This window comes from Triturus cristatus, chromosome 5_1 (genome assembly GCF_964204655.1).
Source record: "Triturus cristatus chromosome 5_1, aTriCri1.1, whole genome shotgun sequence".
NCBI lineage: Eukaryota > Metazoa > Chordata > Amphibia > Caudata > Salamandridae > Triturus > Triturus cristatus.
In genome coordinates this window covers 237,600,692-237,617,194 of record NC_140587.1, presented here as the reverse complement: position 1 = coordinate 237,617,194, position 16,503 = coordinate 237,600,692, and the positions used below count along the sequence as shown (strand labels likewise).

The following is a 16,503-nucleotide window of genomic DNA, read 5'->3' as shown; positions in this document are numbered from 1 at the left end:
ACCAGGTGCTAACCGCGTCAGCTTGGGAATCAAGAGAAAGCTCAGAAAAGTCAGGGATAGAAGAAGCAAGGGAGAGGGAAAGGGAATTCAAATCAGCCCGGTTCTAACTACGTGCAACAATGTTTTTAGGTAAGGGAGGTTTATCAGGGACACCAAGGTTGATAGAGAAGGATATGAGAGAGTGATCGGACCAGGTGCAAGGGAGGATGCTGGGAGAAAAAACCATGCAGCGTGATGACCAAATTTGGTCAACTATATGACCCTGGTCGTGGGAGGGGGCAGTAACATGGGCCGAGAAGATAAGACACTGAAGGGTGGCCGAAAAATCTTTGGAAGACATATCTTCCTTAGGATCGCCCGGCCAAAAATTAAAGTCTCCCAACAGGAGAACCGAGGAGTTATTTACCACGAGCGTGGCAAGAAGTTCCTGCAGGGTGGCTACGAACAGGGGCATGTTCTGAGGGGGTCGGTACATAAGGACAACCGTGAGGGGAGCTAAAAGGTTAACTGAGCGGGCCACCAGAAAGTCCACGCTGGGTATGGAGTAACGGGGAAGAAGCTGAAACTGCAAGCTGGAGCAGACAATCATGGCCACACCCCCACCAACCTTGCCATCAGAGCGATCCGCCCGGAGGGCGTAATAGGAATCGGGGAGAATGGCCAGGACGTCAGGAAGTGAATCGGTCGAAAACCAAGTTTCAGTAAGAAACAAAAAATAAGGGGACTCGGTGTTCAAGAGATTAAATAATTCCAGTTGATGCTTTCCGGCCGAGCGGGTATTGAGGAGACAGGCAGAGGCAACATAAGGAGAGGAAGGGGGATGAGTGGCAGGAAGGGACCCCAAAGAAGGAGGGGCGAAGGTAGACTAGGCAGGGGACATGGAAAAAGGACAGGGTGTGGAAATGCCAAGAGAGTCAAGACGCTGCAACAGGGGAAGGGGAAGTGGTAGGTTGACTGAGTGAGAAAGCAATTGAGCAGAGGAGTAGACCACTAAAGGAACAGGGTCTGTGGCACCTGGTCCCTGCCCGTCGCGGACGGGCGCAGACTGGCTTAATTTAGGATTAACATTGCATAGGCCCATGTGCCCAAGGGTATAAAGTTACTTCCGACCACTGTGGTCAGAAATAGATGTACTAAAGGGAGGGTCTTTAACCAAAAATGGTTAATATCAGTTTGATTTACACCCAATTTAGCATTAAAATCACCACCCAGTATAACCTTAAAAGACTTGAAATATGCAAGTGATCTAGACTCAAGGATGGATATCCCTTGGAATAGGGCCTCAATCTGGCATCTAGGATCTCTAACTGAATTATCAAAAATTACCAGGAAAAAATGGAACTCACAAGAAAGAACCACCCATAAGATCTGTATCCCAGTATGTCTAAGGGGGACTTGTATAATCCTCAGTTGCTTAGAGATACAGACCAGGATGGCTAATCCGCCATGTGCTCTGTGGCCAGGGAAAGGGGTGACTGCAACAATATAGCTTTCAAAGCCATCCTAGACAACTAACTCTTGGGCCCAGGTTTCCTACAACATGAGTGTTTGTGAAAAGGAAAAAGCATTATTCCTATAATACTGCCCTCACACACTTTGCAGTGTCATGCTTCATCATTGGGACGCGTCAAACGCCCCCGTGCAGACCAACACAGAGGGCGGAGCGCAATGTTTTTTAAGAGATGAAGAAAGTAGTGGTGAGGTCACAGAAAGATGAAAGGTGTTAACAAATACAAATAATGACAACAAACAAAGTAAGGAAAAATATTCCCTCAAGAAGGGACTAAAGGTGTGCAGACATATATACTAAAACTACCTAGGGGGAGACTGTATACAATTTTATTCCTGTCACCTCCTGGCAGAATTTAAAAGTAAACTGTTGGGATTCTATTGGGGAGGTAAAGACCGCTAAATCCCAGCTGCTTATACCAACATGTTTCTGCCAACTTAAACGCTCACAAGAGTCGTACTGGCATTCGTCAGGGTGTTGGTCCCTTAGGTTTATAGTCTAACCCCTATTTGAGGATTCGTTACCTTCAGACGAAAGGCAGCCGCTTGTCGTTTTTAGTACTGTACTCTGAACAGTTTCCAAGAGTGAACAATTTCTGAAAAAGAGTAGAGCAAATTTATTGTCGTTCTACTTCTATCATATACCTTTCATAGAAGTAACAGCTTTCTCCTAAATTAAAATGCCACCGAGTATCGTGTCTCCTATGAGCAAACACCACACTCCACCGCTAAGGTACAACTGACACAGTGCGTAATGAAACGGTATCCATTATTCCCCCTCATGCGAGGAAAGCAAACATCTTATCGCCAAGCCTAAAGTTCGAACACAACTCTGTGGTGCTGAAAATGCCATGCTGTAGCCCACTTATCACCCCAAAGTACGTGCGGCTACCAAGAAATATGTGAGAGGTTGCAAAACCGGACTTACAAGGGTTTATTAGAAAGTCTCCAAACCCGGGACCGGCGAGGGACCGTGGTCCTTTAGTCACACTCTATTTACAAAACGAGATGGAAGGAACAAACACCGCCATCAGTTCAACTTTTCCACTCTCTCGTAATTTATCACCAACACTAGTCACTCACTTTCCATCTACTCGTATTACTTACTACTCCAAGGACCCACGGGACTGATCGCCCTCACCAGGTGAGGGCTGCCTGTCGTCTGAAGGTAACGAATCCTCAAATAGGGGTTAGACTATAAACCTAAGGGACCAACACCCTGACGAATGCCAGTACGACTCTTGTGAGCGTTTAAGTTGGCAGAAACATGTTGGTACAATCAGCTGGGATTTAGGGGTCTTTACCTCCCCAATAGAATCCCAACAGTTTACTTTTAAATTCTGCCAGGAGGTGACAGGAATAAAATTGTATACAGTCTCCTCCTAGGTAGTTTTAGTATATATGTCTGCACACCTTTGGTCCCTTCTTGAGGGAATATTTTTCCTTACTTTGTTTGTTGTCATTATTTGTATTTGTTAACACCTTTCATCTTTCTGTGACCTCACCACTACTTTCTTCATCTCTTAAAAAACATTGCGCTCCGCCCTCTGTGTTGGTCTGCACGGGGGCGTTTGACGTGGCCCAATGATGAAGCATGACACTGCAAAGTGTGTGAGGGCAGTATTATAAGAATAATGCTTTTTCCTTTTCACAAACACTCTAGGTTCTGATAGTAAGGGATAACATTGTGTCTTTCCAACTATCATGGTTACCTGTTACTAAAAAGTTTGGGTAGCTCTTCTCTGTATAGTGAGTTCAAAACGTTTGTTAGGGGAGTCAGAGAAGGCTAAAGCTCTCCCTTGTGTCTCTTCCTTGTGATAGTATTCCTACAACATGATACTGAGGGGCAGAATTGTGCCATTCAGGGTCCTGGATCTTAACCCTTATTCCTGCGACATTCCAGCTAAGAACTCCTGGGGCTGCTCCTAGGCCATAACTGGGTATGGTCTCAATGGAGAGTGTAGGGAGTGAGCAATGAGTTAACCTGATAGCCTTGGAGCTATTCAGTAGGGGAGTGGAATCCTGAAGTCAGTTGATGTGGTTTAGGTGTGCTAGGGGGAGAAATCTATTTGATGCAGTGGTGAAAGTTTAAATTGAAAATGCCTATAGAAAAACCAAACAGAAGAATGTTAATTCCCATATCCCTCGAAGGCAGCAGAGCAGTACTGTAGATCAGATGCCTTGCCCAGATAGGTGACCTACTGTTGATTACTATGCAGTCCCCTTTTAAGGTTTTGGCTGCAAGGCCCACCCATCCAATCCTCCTCAGAAACAGGATGTCATTTCACGCAGTGATGTTAAAATGAGCATTGTTACACAACCAGTGACACACTTTATTCATTGTCATTTGGACAGATATGCTGTAACTCAGACAGGATTGCCTCATAAGGACTACAGTCAGGAGGTAAGTTTAAGATAGGCAACCCTTTAACAAGTTGATACCCCTGCTAATCCACCTTCAAAGTCATCAGCCTGGCTGCTGTTTGCTCTCCTATCTCCCGATATAAATGTTGAGGCATACACCTCCTGTGCTTAGCGGGGCTGTTGAGAGGGATTAGTGGTTGGTACAGAAGCTGGGCAGTGAGACTTAACCAGCCTGTTAATTATGTTGGTTTTGACAAAGGGCCTAGAGCCTGCTGGGAGAAGAGAGTTAATAGCCACATTAACAGTCACAATGGTCTTGGATAGATCTGACACAGTGGACCCTAAAGTATGCAACTTTTCCCCTATTGGAGCAACATACTGTGTAATGATATCCTTACGTTTGCCAAATATATGGCCCCAATCCGAATTTGTAGCAACCAAATTCTCTGAAAGGCCAGAGGAGTCACGTTTTCTTTGAGAGTGAATTTGGTATTTGGTAGTACCAGTACCCATCGGTTGGCACTTTATTTTAGCCAGAGGTGGACTAGTGATGTTATTGAGACCTTCAGGTGAAGCGCTCTCAAGCGTTCGTTCCTGGACCGCTGGAAATACATTGGGGGATCTGTAAATATCATCCACAAAGGTCTGAGTTTGAAGTGCAGTATGTGAACATTGGGCAGATTGAACACCTGGCAGAGTACTAAGCCCCTCCCCCAAATCCAGGGATAGTCTACGTTACGCCAATTCAATCTCTTTTGAGATTGCACACACTGCCTAAACAAACCGGAGTCCAAAGTGGTGCTGCTGGTAAATCTGGGGGAAGAGTCCTTGGATCCCAGTAGCTTTCCTTTTCCATTGCTCAACCAAGGCATCACACATTAGATAACCAACAGTCAAAAAGCATTTGTGCACAAAGTTTCCAATGGCTATTATGCAGAACAAGAGGCTCACAATAGAATCATGAAGGACTTACCCAGTAGAAAGCCCTGCAAAGTTTCAAATGAAAGAGGGGGGACTCAGCCCAGCCGCCACCATAACTGTGTACTTGATCCTTGCCGGTAGCCCTTGGTAGTTGCCGGTGCTGGTTCACAAAAGGCAGCCAGTGGGGTCTCACCCCAAGGACAGGAGACGACCCACCACAAGAAGCAAAGCAAAGTGGAGCCAATTTGCATTATCTAATGATTTTTTTTCTTGTGTCTCCTGAGGAAAGTAGTTCTCTCTTTGATTTGATTTGATTTTTAATTTGTAAAGCACGACGTATGCCCGAATGCGTCTTGGCGCTGCTTGTGAAAGAGAGAAAATAAGAAAGATTGCCATTTGAGTCCAGAGGTAAGATGTGGAAAGAGAAAAACTTCTCCCTCCACAGGAGACTTTACTAATGCGAGCAGCTGACAGAGTCATATAATTCTTTGACCACAAAGTCCTGATTGTGGTATACCATGAGAGTTTCTTCCTAAGGTGTTTGGGGCCATGGGAATGCACCGCTTTATAAGCTATACACAAAGCTTTGAAAACTACTCTTTTTTTTACAGGCAAACAATGAAGCTCATCTCTGGCTTTAGTCACTGACTCATTTTTTAAAATATTTGTCAATCCCCTGACAGCAGCGTTTTGTATCCTCTGGAGCCTGCTTAGAATACACTGCTGGGCACAGTCCAGGAGTGCATTGCAGTAGTCCAATTTCGATCGGACTAAGGAAGAACTACCAAAGGTAGAAAGGAGATGATTTTTCGCAAAAGATTCAGTGTATAAAAACAAGAGGAGGTGAGGTGGTTGGTGTTATCCCTAAATTACAGCTTAGTATCAAATATTGTTCCAAGATTCTTGGATTTAGACACTGGGCTGGGGACTGGACCCAGATCGTCTGGCCACCAGGATTGATTACAGAAAGAAATATCCCTCCCAAATAGGGGAACTTCGGTCTTTGCTGCATTTAATTTCAGGCAATGGTTTCCCATCTGTTGCACAATGTCACTCATGCATTTATTGAAATATTGTTAGTGATGGGGATGATAATTTGGGTATCGTCCGCATACGAGATTGTAAGAAACCTGAATGATCTTATCAGTCCCATGAGAGGGACCACATAAATGTTGAAGAAGGTGGGGCTTATCGAGGAGCCCTGCGGGTCTCCACACGGCAAGGAAAGCGATTCTGACCTAAAATCCCCTATACTAACAGACTGTTCTCTTCCATGTAGGAAGGTACAGAGAAGTTTGAAAGCCATACCATTGACACCTATGGCAATGGGCATACTCACATTAAATATGGGTCTACTATCTAGCTATTCTCACCATGTAAATTAACATAAACCCTTTACTGGAATTCCTTTTAAAATTATATTATATGTGTCATATTGTAAATTAGGCTATTAATTTGAGTTATTAATTCGCTAGGGGCTACCCCTACCAAGTTAATAGACACAATCTGTTTATATTCCAAAACAGTTTAATCACTGGTAGAAGTGGAACATTCAGCTGCCAGTTCTCCAGAGAAACGTGTATTAATTTCAATCAGTATTTAACAATAAGTTAAGAACACAACAAAATAACATAAAAAACATCAAGAAAAATGAATGAGCAACACATAAACAATTAGAAAAGGGACCTGGAGACTTGGATTGCTAACTTTTTAAGAAAACAAGAAAACTCGAAGCTCCATTCACAGTTCATGTTCCTGTTAAACTAGGACTTTTTTTTACAACATTTAACTGATCATCATGAGCAGGGGTCAGATATGACTGTATCACACCTGTCAAAGTTTTCACCTTGGGATTTCGTAACTTTCCTGGTTGTTAAAACCATCCAGTGCTGCAAGCAAGATGCTGAAGTCTCTAAAGTCGGATATGTTATCTATGAGCTCCCACTGAAGCCTTCCATTTTGTGCTTAGAATGGAATGCAATCAGATTTTGAAGACAATTAGATTGCTTTGCCATAGGGGTAACTTCGCAGCACCCCCATCTTCATAAGTTTTACCTTTTCACATAGTAACTTCTTGATTATTGAAAAACATCATTATGGCAAGGTCACAAGCTGTAGCTGGACAATGCTACACAACGACAGATACTTTCACCATCAGCCGCGGTCCGTGCAGGTAACAGCAGTGGGGCAGTGGGGCTGGGTAAGGGGGAATTTTGAGGGATGATGCAGAGGGTAAGGTATCAAATCAATCTTCTTTATGGCAAAAAGCTCTGGGTGGGAACAACCTGAATACTTAACTGCTGATAGTGCAACCTGCCATGGTTACCTCAGCACTTTTAACTGATCAACAGAGGTTGTGAAAACGACTTATTCCAAAAAGTGTCTTGATGGTGGGAACGTTATTCATGGACTTTCTGCCTTTTGCCTCCTTAGCAGCAACATGAAGCTGGCCAGATGACACTTGAAAAGCAGGTACATGAAGATATGGGGGCCTTGGATATAGGTGTTCCTTGGGGTTGTTTTTATTCTCCAGCAGTCAGGTAGGATCTTCTTTCTTCCTTCAGATGCTCTTTCAGGTCTAGGTATTTTCTGCTGAGGTGGTTGTGAGGTGCCATTCTTACTCTGTGCACAAACAAGTAATTAGAGATTTCTGTATACGCAGCCCTCACAACTTTCCCTTGGAAATCCAACTTCCTTTTGTAGAACTTTGTTGCTCAACTTTCAGTAGTTGCTCATATGCGATGGTTTTAGCTTTCATGCCCATGTAGAAGTCTGGTATTCCATTTCATGTCCACCCATATAGAAATGAGGGAACACACCCTCTCATTGTGCTCGAACTAGGTTTCACACCTGCAGTGGATACAGACAGCTATTTGCAAAGTCACCGGGGTTGTATGGTTTTTGTCACCTTGATGTCACACTTTAGCATTACACATGAATGAAGATGCTAATGAAGCAGTACTGCATGTTTCCATTGTGTCCTTTACCTATCCACTATGAACATGAGAGTCATAGACTTTCCCAAACAAAAACCTGCTTTTGGTGTTTGTGAGAAACAAAACAGTTATAGAGTGGGCCAGAAATGCACTCGCTTGGCAATTATTGGTGCATTAAGTGGATCCACTGCACTGGCAGATGCACTTTCTGCACAGATATCCCCACCAGTATATTCTTAAGTCAAGTCAAAGGTTTCAGTAATTTAAACCTGAGCTCACTCCGTGATATCTGTGGCACAGACCAGACAGGCTTGATTCAAGAAAAATATCTAAAGCATTTAGAATTGTCTAAACAGTTAAAAATTCAAAAACAACGTAATGAAAATGTCACTCAAATGTATAAAAGGACATTAAAGTTTAATGAACAAATGAAACATGAACAACAAAAATCCAATAATGGGAACCATAGATATTAATTTTTAAAGAATCAAGTCAAACAATAGCGCCAAAATGCGCAAAGCTCAAATGGTAGTCAATGGTCAAGGCAGACCTTGACCTTCACATTGTTTGAGGCCAAACACAATAGAGCTGGATTGGGTGCAACAAGCAGATTGGCCCCACCAGGGCCTGGAAGTAGGGAAGTTCAGAAAGGTTTCTCAGTCACAATCTGAAAAGGGAATTTGTTATTTCACAGCAAAAACCTGAAGTTCAGTCCACTGCTGTGGAAATGCCAGTCTGATACTTTTCATGGTCAATCCCTTGGAACCTCTGGAGCAAAAGGTTTGAAAAAGTTCTCAAATTTCTTTTGGTGCCAAAACAAATATAAAAGTGCACTTCTAATGTCAGAATCAGAATTCTTTCTTCATTCGGCTGTGAACAATTGTGTGTCTTTTAAAAACATGCAAGACATGCAAACATAGCAGTAAAATACATACAGGTTATTACAACATACAAGTATAATATGTAAAATCATCAGGTTTCAGATATTAATGACCGACAATCAGGATAAAAACAGGCTGGGATGAACAAAATTGAAATTAAAACAGTCAAGTATTGATTAATCGATGCCCTACATAATGTCAACAGGACCCCAGCAGAAGCATTTAGAGGCTCTCAGGGTATCTGGCAGAGGTTAAAGCAATATCCAGTCCAGGTCTAGTTTCGTGGGAATTTTTACACAAATACACTCTTCAGTTTTTGTGTGTTCCTGGAGCCTCCCAGGGGATCACCCTTATGAAACTGGAAGATATTTCTGTCCTTGGATTGTATTGTAAGAGGTCAAACCCCCTCACGCCCTTCCCTCTGGTCACAGATGCCAAGTGCAGCACATTCAGTGTGCCTTGCATTCTTTCACAAGTCTGGCAGTGTTTTGAGGAAGGGTGGGTAAAGGTCCAACTTTGTATGGTTTGTTTGCCTGTGGGCGAGAGCACACTAATACACTCCTAGTTCTTTTCTAATCAGTGTAGTAAAAGTTCCCAGGTGCTTACCTACCTATTCCTGCAGCAGTTTCTGTTTGATTTACTGCAAACAAGCCCAAAATGCTATGTTTGAGGCATTTTCAAGATTGCGCAAGTCTTCGGCCGAAATAAACTTGGGCTCTAAGGGCTGGCTAGGGAAGCAGACATGGCTGTCCCTAGTCTCCCCTCACCATTGACACCAAAATCCAGTTTGTAGCAGGAATGGTACACACAGCAAACCCAGAGACAGGAGTCTGGTAGGACAAAAACAGGGCCCTTCAGCAACCAGACAGGCAATACACAAGAATTGCCCTAGAAGCCTGGTTTCTCCCTTTGAAGAGCAAACATTGTTTTACATGTGCTTATGATAGGCCTGTCACACACAGCCACGCCCTGCATAATCCATTCAGCTTAGAGGAGTCATTTTTGCCCATTCAGGTGAGACTAATGAGTGCTCCTAGGAGGAATTTCATACCTTCTTCACACATCATTCAAAGCTGATCTCTGGCTGGGAGTAGCTGGAGAGTCAATCCAAATTAGCCTCCTGACAGGCCATGCAGGCAGAGGGTAACTTTACCACACAGGTGAATACCATACAGTTAAGTATTTGTATGTTTACCATGCATGCCTTTTACATCCAGGGAAGTATACATATTTTTTTAAATAACATTATTATGTTAATAAAGGGGTTTAGGTGCAGTTACTGGCAAAGGGAGGTGTGGGTAATTTTTATTTTCAGGTTTAGAGTGGTTGGTGGTAAAGCGAGTAAAGGGTAATTTTAGGCTTTAGTAGTAGGTAGAAGTAAAGAGAGGTCGGGGTAATTTTAAGGTTTAGGGTGGGTAGTGGTAAAAGGAGGTTAGGGTAGTTATAGGATTTAGGGGTGAGTAGAGATAAAGGGAGGTAAGGGTAAATGTAGGGTTTAGGTGTGGGCAGTGTTAAATTGAGTTAAGGGTAATTTTAAGGCTTAGTGGTCGGCAGTGGTAAACGGAGATAAAGGTTATTTTAGGGGTCAAGGGTAATCAGTGGTAAAAGGAGATAAGGGTCATTTTAGGGTTATGAGGTGGGTATAGGAAAAGGGGGATAAGGAAAAAAATAAAAACATGTAGCTTTGAGGTGGTACCCCCCAAAAAAGAAAAAAGTATAACTTAAGCACTTTAAAAAGCAAAAATTAAATATACTTACCTCATAAATGGGTTGTAAAGGCATACATGGTAAAGACATTTACGTGATAAAGACTGTGTGAAATAGGCATGTGTGTTAATTGCATGCATTGTAAAGGCCAACATAAAGGTTATGTCCTAATATACAAAAAAGGGAGATTTTATTATTTGTCAAATACCCCTTTTTAGTTGTTTACTGTATTTGTTTTTTTTTCACTTTTTTTATGTTTGTAAATGTCTATTTATAGAAAAATGTATATTTGTTAATTTTTGTTAAATATTTATTGTATTACTTTAATTACCGCAGAGAGGCACTGGCACAATTTGGTTGAAGCAGCCGTGCATGCCCGTTTAGTATGCATTTCAGCATATATTTACGCATATATATTCTTGAGTGTTGGAAGGTGGATTATTACTAGGGGTTAGGATGCACTTGCCACTAGCAATAAGGCCACCATCACAATATAAGGGCTAGATAAGGTCTCAATAAATTATTTCCTTGCTCAACCATTGGTAGCTGGCAACCAGCAGGCAGACTTAACTTAGGAGACAGGTGTGTAAAGCATTTAAAAACACCAATACAATAAATACGTAAGACATAACACACAGTAAAAACCAAACACCACTTTATAAACATAGTAAATATTGTTATCTTTTAAATGACACCAAAATGACAAATATCCAATGTAGTGAACCGGAGATATGAATTTTTAAAGAATTATCGTTTTCTAGTGCTTAAATGCCAATAGCACTAAATTGGGAAATCTGGTCCCACGTGGCCAGGGCAAAGTCAAAGTTTGAGGCCAACCCGATGGAGCCCTGGTTGAATACACTAAGCGTAAGCCCTTTGGTCCAAATGTTACCTTCGCACTTAGAAACTATTCTGGAGGACATTCTCTCATCGTTCTCAAAATTTCAGGAGGTAGGTGCTTTCGAAAGTTCTTTTTGTGTCAGGGATCCTCTGACAAGTGCAGTAATCTCACAACATGGGGCCGTGGTGTCATGATGGCTAGGTTTAAGCCGTTCATTCGAAGGCAAAAGATTGTGAGAACCAGCCGTCAGCATTGAAGCTCATGGAAGGACCCTGAATCAGCAGATTCAGGCAACAGAGGTTGCCAGTCTAGTTTCTCTCAGCTGAAAGAAGAAGCGAGGACCATTGAAGCAGTGAAGTGCGCGGAAGGCATTCAAAGCTGTAAACTTCACCAAGTTCCCTTCACCTAGTGTGTGGTTCCTGCGCTTCCAAGTTTTTAGTCAGTCAGGGCGTTAGTGTAGTTTCTCTAGAGAGCATGCGATATAAAGTAAAATACGGTAGTTTTGTTATGAGTGCGGCGGTTTAGTTAGATAGTGAATTCGGTCTACAAAAAGACAGTGAATATATAATACAAGAGGTAAATACAAGACCTTTCTTAAGGAAGAATGAAATAAGGAAAGAGCAGAAGATTACCTGATTCTTGGAAGGGAGCAGCTTACGAATTTAAAGGCAAGAAATCAAAACTGAAAAGAGAAAAGAAATGCAATAGTTAATAATCTCATTCAAAGGAGTAAATTGTCCATACTAATTTATAAAAATGCTTAATTGAGTAAAAGGATAAGAAGGTGTAATTAAAAGGAAAGAGCTAAAGGAACAACGTACCTTGAATTTATAACATTCATAAGAGAAAAACACATTAAAGAAGAGAAGCTAAAGGCCTTAGTTATAGAGAGTAAGTATTACATGAAATGTAAGAAAAGAAAGGACTAGGAAGAAAGACAAGGATTATTTATTATTATAGGTTGTGTTATTAATATTGCAGTTTGCCAGTGAATTTACTCAGAACAATGTCAAATCCAGAGGGATGGCAATATGAGGGAGTAGCGGTGAACCCAAGAACAGCTAAACAAGGCAGTCTGTTCTCTATCCCTATCCCCTTACCCCCTTCGGGGTTTGCTTTGATCTCCTCCATTCAAGGGAGGTTTGAGCGGAGGCCTGAGTGGGGAGTTGAGAAAAGGTTACATTCTGCTCCTGTGTGGTTAGAGGTGCACTGTGAGTACCAAGCTCCTTGACATTTTGGGGGTTTCAAAGTCCAATGTTCCAGAGTCTCTGAGCTGCTCCTCGGACATTGGGAACACAGTTCCCACAATGCACCTGACCAAATCCTTAAAAGTCCAGCTGGGTTTTGTCTTGCTGGAGATGATGATGGTGGGGCTCTTTTAACTTAATGCTTTCAGGGAGTCCACTGCTTCTCTTTTTAAAGAATGGTAAAGTCTTTAGGGCTATTTTTTCTTGCTATGCATCAGGTGCAGTACTTCAGAGTGCAGTGGCTATGCAGCTCTCCCATATTTATTCAGTGTTCTGGGGTTACAAGCAGGGGGCACCCTGATCAATGGGGCACAGGGTGCACACCCAAAAGTATGACAGCTTCCTCCAAAGTGTGGCATATTCTTGTCCGAAAAAGCACTGTACTTTCAAATAGAAAATGGAGAAACTTTCTCCTTGAGGTAAGGATATGGCTAAGCCAACCTACTGGCAAGGCTCATTTCCCGTAACACTCCCCTTCCAGACTTCTTGCAAATTCCACCCCTGGGGTTCACATCAGGGGGAAGGGTACAGGAAGAGGGAGTAGGCCTGGCTTGCATCCTTACTGCCTCGTTCTCTTTGAAGACCAGTTTATTTACCCAGCCCCTTTCTTGGCCTGTTCTCTGCAGTTGCAGATCTCCTCCCACCAGTTAACCTCTGTCTCTATGCAGGCCAATTATCACCTCATCAAAGCATTTAGGCTCAGCCTGTCAAGACTGCCCAATCAGGAGAGCTCCTAAAAGTATGGATTGTGACTCAATGAAAAGAAAGTTCTATAACTTATTTTCTGTACTAGTTATGATACATTCAACAGTTGCAAGTTGTTGGTCCATGGAGTTTACCACCCACCAGTAGTGTAAACAGTGGAATCGAGATCAAAATTGTGGGCATTGTCCAGCTTCAGAAGTCCTCAACGTTGGGGGTGTAAAGTCGGAGACAGCAGGGACATGGAGCAGTGGTGAGCATTCTGTTGAACGTCCGAGCCATGTGATCCCAGGTTGACAGAGCAGACATAACAAGTGCACCTCCTGAAAGTTACTATCATAGGGAAACTGACAATGCGGCAGAGATGCACTGCTCACTCACCCTCTCACTAAGCTTCCTAAGACATGCTGGATAATTGCAAATGAGACTGTCCACTATTCAACCCTTCTCCACCGGATGTTCCAGACAGCAGTATGAATGAACTCAACGAACACACACAGCCTGCAATACCAGGAAAATAGACTCTTGCAGTTGGACCACGTGTTCCGAAGCAGAGCAATCTCTTCTACTGAAAAATGGAGTAATCGGAGTAACACTGCTGGGGAGGACTGGAGAGAAATAACATTTTAATTGTATGAGAAAGGTAAAGGTGCTCTTCTTTAACATTGGAAGTGGGTGAGTGGATAAAGTTTAATTATACCTTTTATTTGATGTAATTACTGCTCGTTAATCGACATACAATTTTGTAGACTCAATATGGTGGGCCCGCTGTGAAGTGTGTGGCGGTGAGTGCTTGCAACAACCCCTGTTCAAAGAAAGCAATAATTGCTGTAATTTAATAATCGGCTGCCACAGGTGCACGGTGTGGTATGGCTTCCTTGTACCTGTTGGGAAGTGTGCTTATTGTTGCAATGCCACCAACTATTTCAGGTGTTCTCCGCTTTTTATGCAGCCAAAATATGGCCAAAACAGTAAATGTTATAACTGTACCTGGAAAAGTATTCTTGGTAGTAGTGTTTTCTCAAACTTTGCGCCATGTCCCACTTATACCAAATGTTTACTGAGAGGATATTTGTTGATGTAGCATGTGCTGCCAATGCACCTCTCTAGGATCTGCAAATATTAAGGGCCAGTGAGAAATGTGATACTTCAGCAGCTACTAATAATGAATTTACAGCCTTTGCAGGGCACCAGCTATTTGAAGAATAATTAGAAGATTCTTAGTTAACAATACGCAACCCATAGCCAGGCATTATGCTCACAAATCACTGTCGCCACGCAGTAGCAGGAGCTGCATCACCAGGTTTCTTCTTAATGGACTCATTTGAAGGTCAAACTGCTCTAAATGAAAAAGCTAGGCACCCATTGAGGACATATTTGTAGTCACCCACAAAATGGGGAATGTCATTTGGGGAATGTCATTTGGGGGGGAGGGGTCCCCTGGGGACCCCTTCCCGTTTGTGAGTGGTTTACTACCTACTTGAAGTAGGTGCTAACCTGCGAGTGTATTCCAGCCCCGAATGCGGTTGCAAAACAATAGTACATTGCATAGAGACTCCCTATTTGGAAGGGACGCCCTTTCCTAACAGCGAGAGTCACAAAACGCCATTTTGCGAGTCACTGACTTGCAAAATTGCGTTTGTACATTCAAGGACCTTTTTTGCGGTTGCAAGCAGACCGATCTCCCTTTTGCGACCTCAAAAACTGGTCGTACATCTGGCCCTGAGGGCCCGATTCATAGAACTAACTTAAGACAAAATCTTAAACTTACTACTTTTGGTATTCACAGAAGTTAGGATTTTGTCTTAAGTTTTTCTTAAGACAAACTTAAGACAGACTTAAGACAAACTTAAGACAGACTTAAGACAGACTTAAGACAGACTTAAAACAGACTTAAGTTAGGATTTTGTCTTAAGTTTGCCTTAAGTCTGTCTTAAGTCTGTCTTAAGTTTGTCTTAAGTTTATCTTAACTCCTTCAGTGCCCATGACGAGATGGTCTCGTCATGGAGCGCGGTTGCGCTGTGCCCATGACGAGACTATCTCGTCATTAACCCCGCCCGCTAATGAAAGGGCCGGCACAGGGCGGGGAAAGGGCGCGGCACTGAAGGGGTTAAGTCTGTCTTAAGTCTGTCTTAAGTTTGTCTTAAGACAAACTTAAGACAAAATCCTAAGTTCTGTGAATACCAAAAGTAGAAAGTTTAGGATTTTGTCTTCAGTTAGTTCTGTGAATTGGCCCCTTAGTCTTTTACAACAAATCAATGATTCTGGTACTCCTCCTAGCCACGGAACGCCGTGGAGTTTCACAGAGTATTTTGGTTACTCTGCAGAACTCCATGGAGCGACACTCCGCGAGTTCCGCCCACACAATTCATTACCAATCTTTTTAGTCCTTGAAATATTATTTTAGCTCACTCCTCTCAATAGCAATACTTTATTAAAGTATTTCTATGTTATGAAGCTAAAATGCTATGATGATATGATGGGGAAAACAATATTGGCAGTTTTACCCTCACCAGGGCATAGAAACATCTTTTAAAATGTCCCTGCTTATTTTGGCATGGCACCCTACCCTAGGGGCACCTAGGGTAGACCTTAGGAGTGACTCATATGCAAAATTAAGTTAGTATAATGCGTAGGAAGTACCTTTAAATCCAAAGTCGAATTTGCATATAATTTCAATTTAAAAGTAGCTTGCAAAACTGGGCTGACTTTAAAAATTACAGCAGGCAACACAGAAGTGCACACTTGAGTGCATTAAATCTGCTGAGCCTCTAAACCTACATGCCCTACCATATACTAGGGACTTACAGGTAGGTTGTCAGTACCAATTGTCACCTAATTACCATATACCTGGTTAACACATGACACAGTCAAAGTCAGTTACCATCAGAATCAGTAAAAAAATGGGGTGATCAGGTCAATAAGGATGCATTTCTTACACAGCCCCCTCAAATGAAAGGTGATGGGTACTTAACCTACCCCGTAGTAGTCGTCACCAGCTAAGTGGAAAACCCTGGAAAGTCCATCCGCATTGGCAAGTCTGTATTCCACTGTGAAATACCTCCCTGTACAGAAATTGATCACCTCAACAGCTTTGGATTCTTCCCCCCCCCTCATCTGCATGTGCCATTTGAGAGGCCTATGCTCAGTTTGAACATGGAAGTGAGGGCCAAAAAGGTATGGTCTCAACTTCTTCAGGGACCCAACAACAGCAAGGGCCTTCCTCTCAATGACACTCCATCTTTGTTCTGTGGGGAGAAGTCTCCTGCTACTTTATTCATTTAAGAGTTTTATATAGTGCTGTCAAGACCTGGGGAATGTTCATAACACAATAGCAAGTATAATCAGGACAGCTGAGAAGAGCCCAATCTGTACAGTGGTTGAGCACGAGAGAG

General features: G+C 42.6%; 1 long non-coding RNA gene across 1 annotated transcript in view; it reads right to left on the bottom strand.

Moving 5' to 3' along the window:
- LOC146830680 (uncharacterized) overlaps positions 1 to 16,503 on the bottom strand; it is a 738,680-nt gene that overhangs the window by 356,326 nt on the left and 365,851 nt on the right. The window contains exon 2 of the long non-coding RNA XR_014961186.1: positions 11,792 to 11,841. This is a non-coding gene — a long non-coding RNA (uncharacterized LOC146830680). The remainder of the gene's footprint in view (positions 1 to 11,791; positions 11,842 to 16,503) is intronic.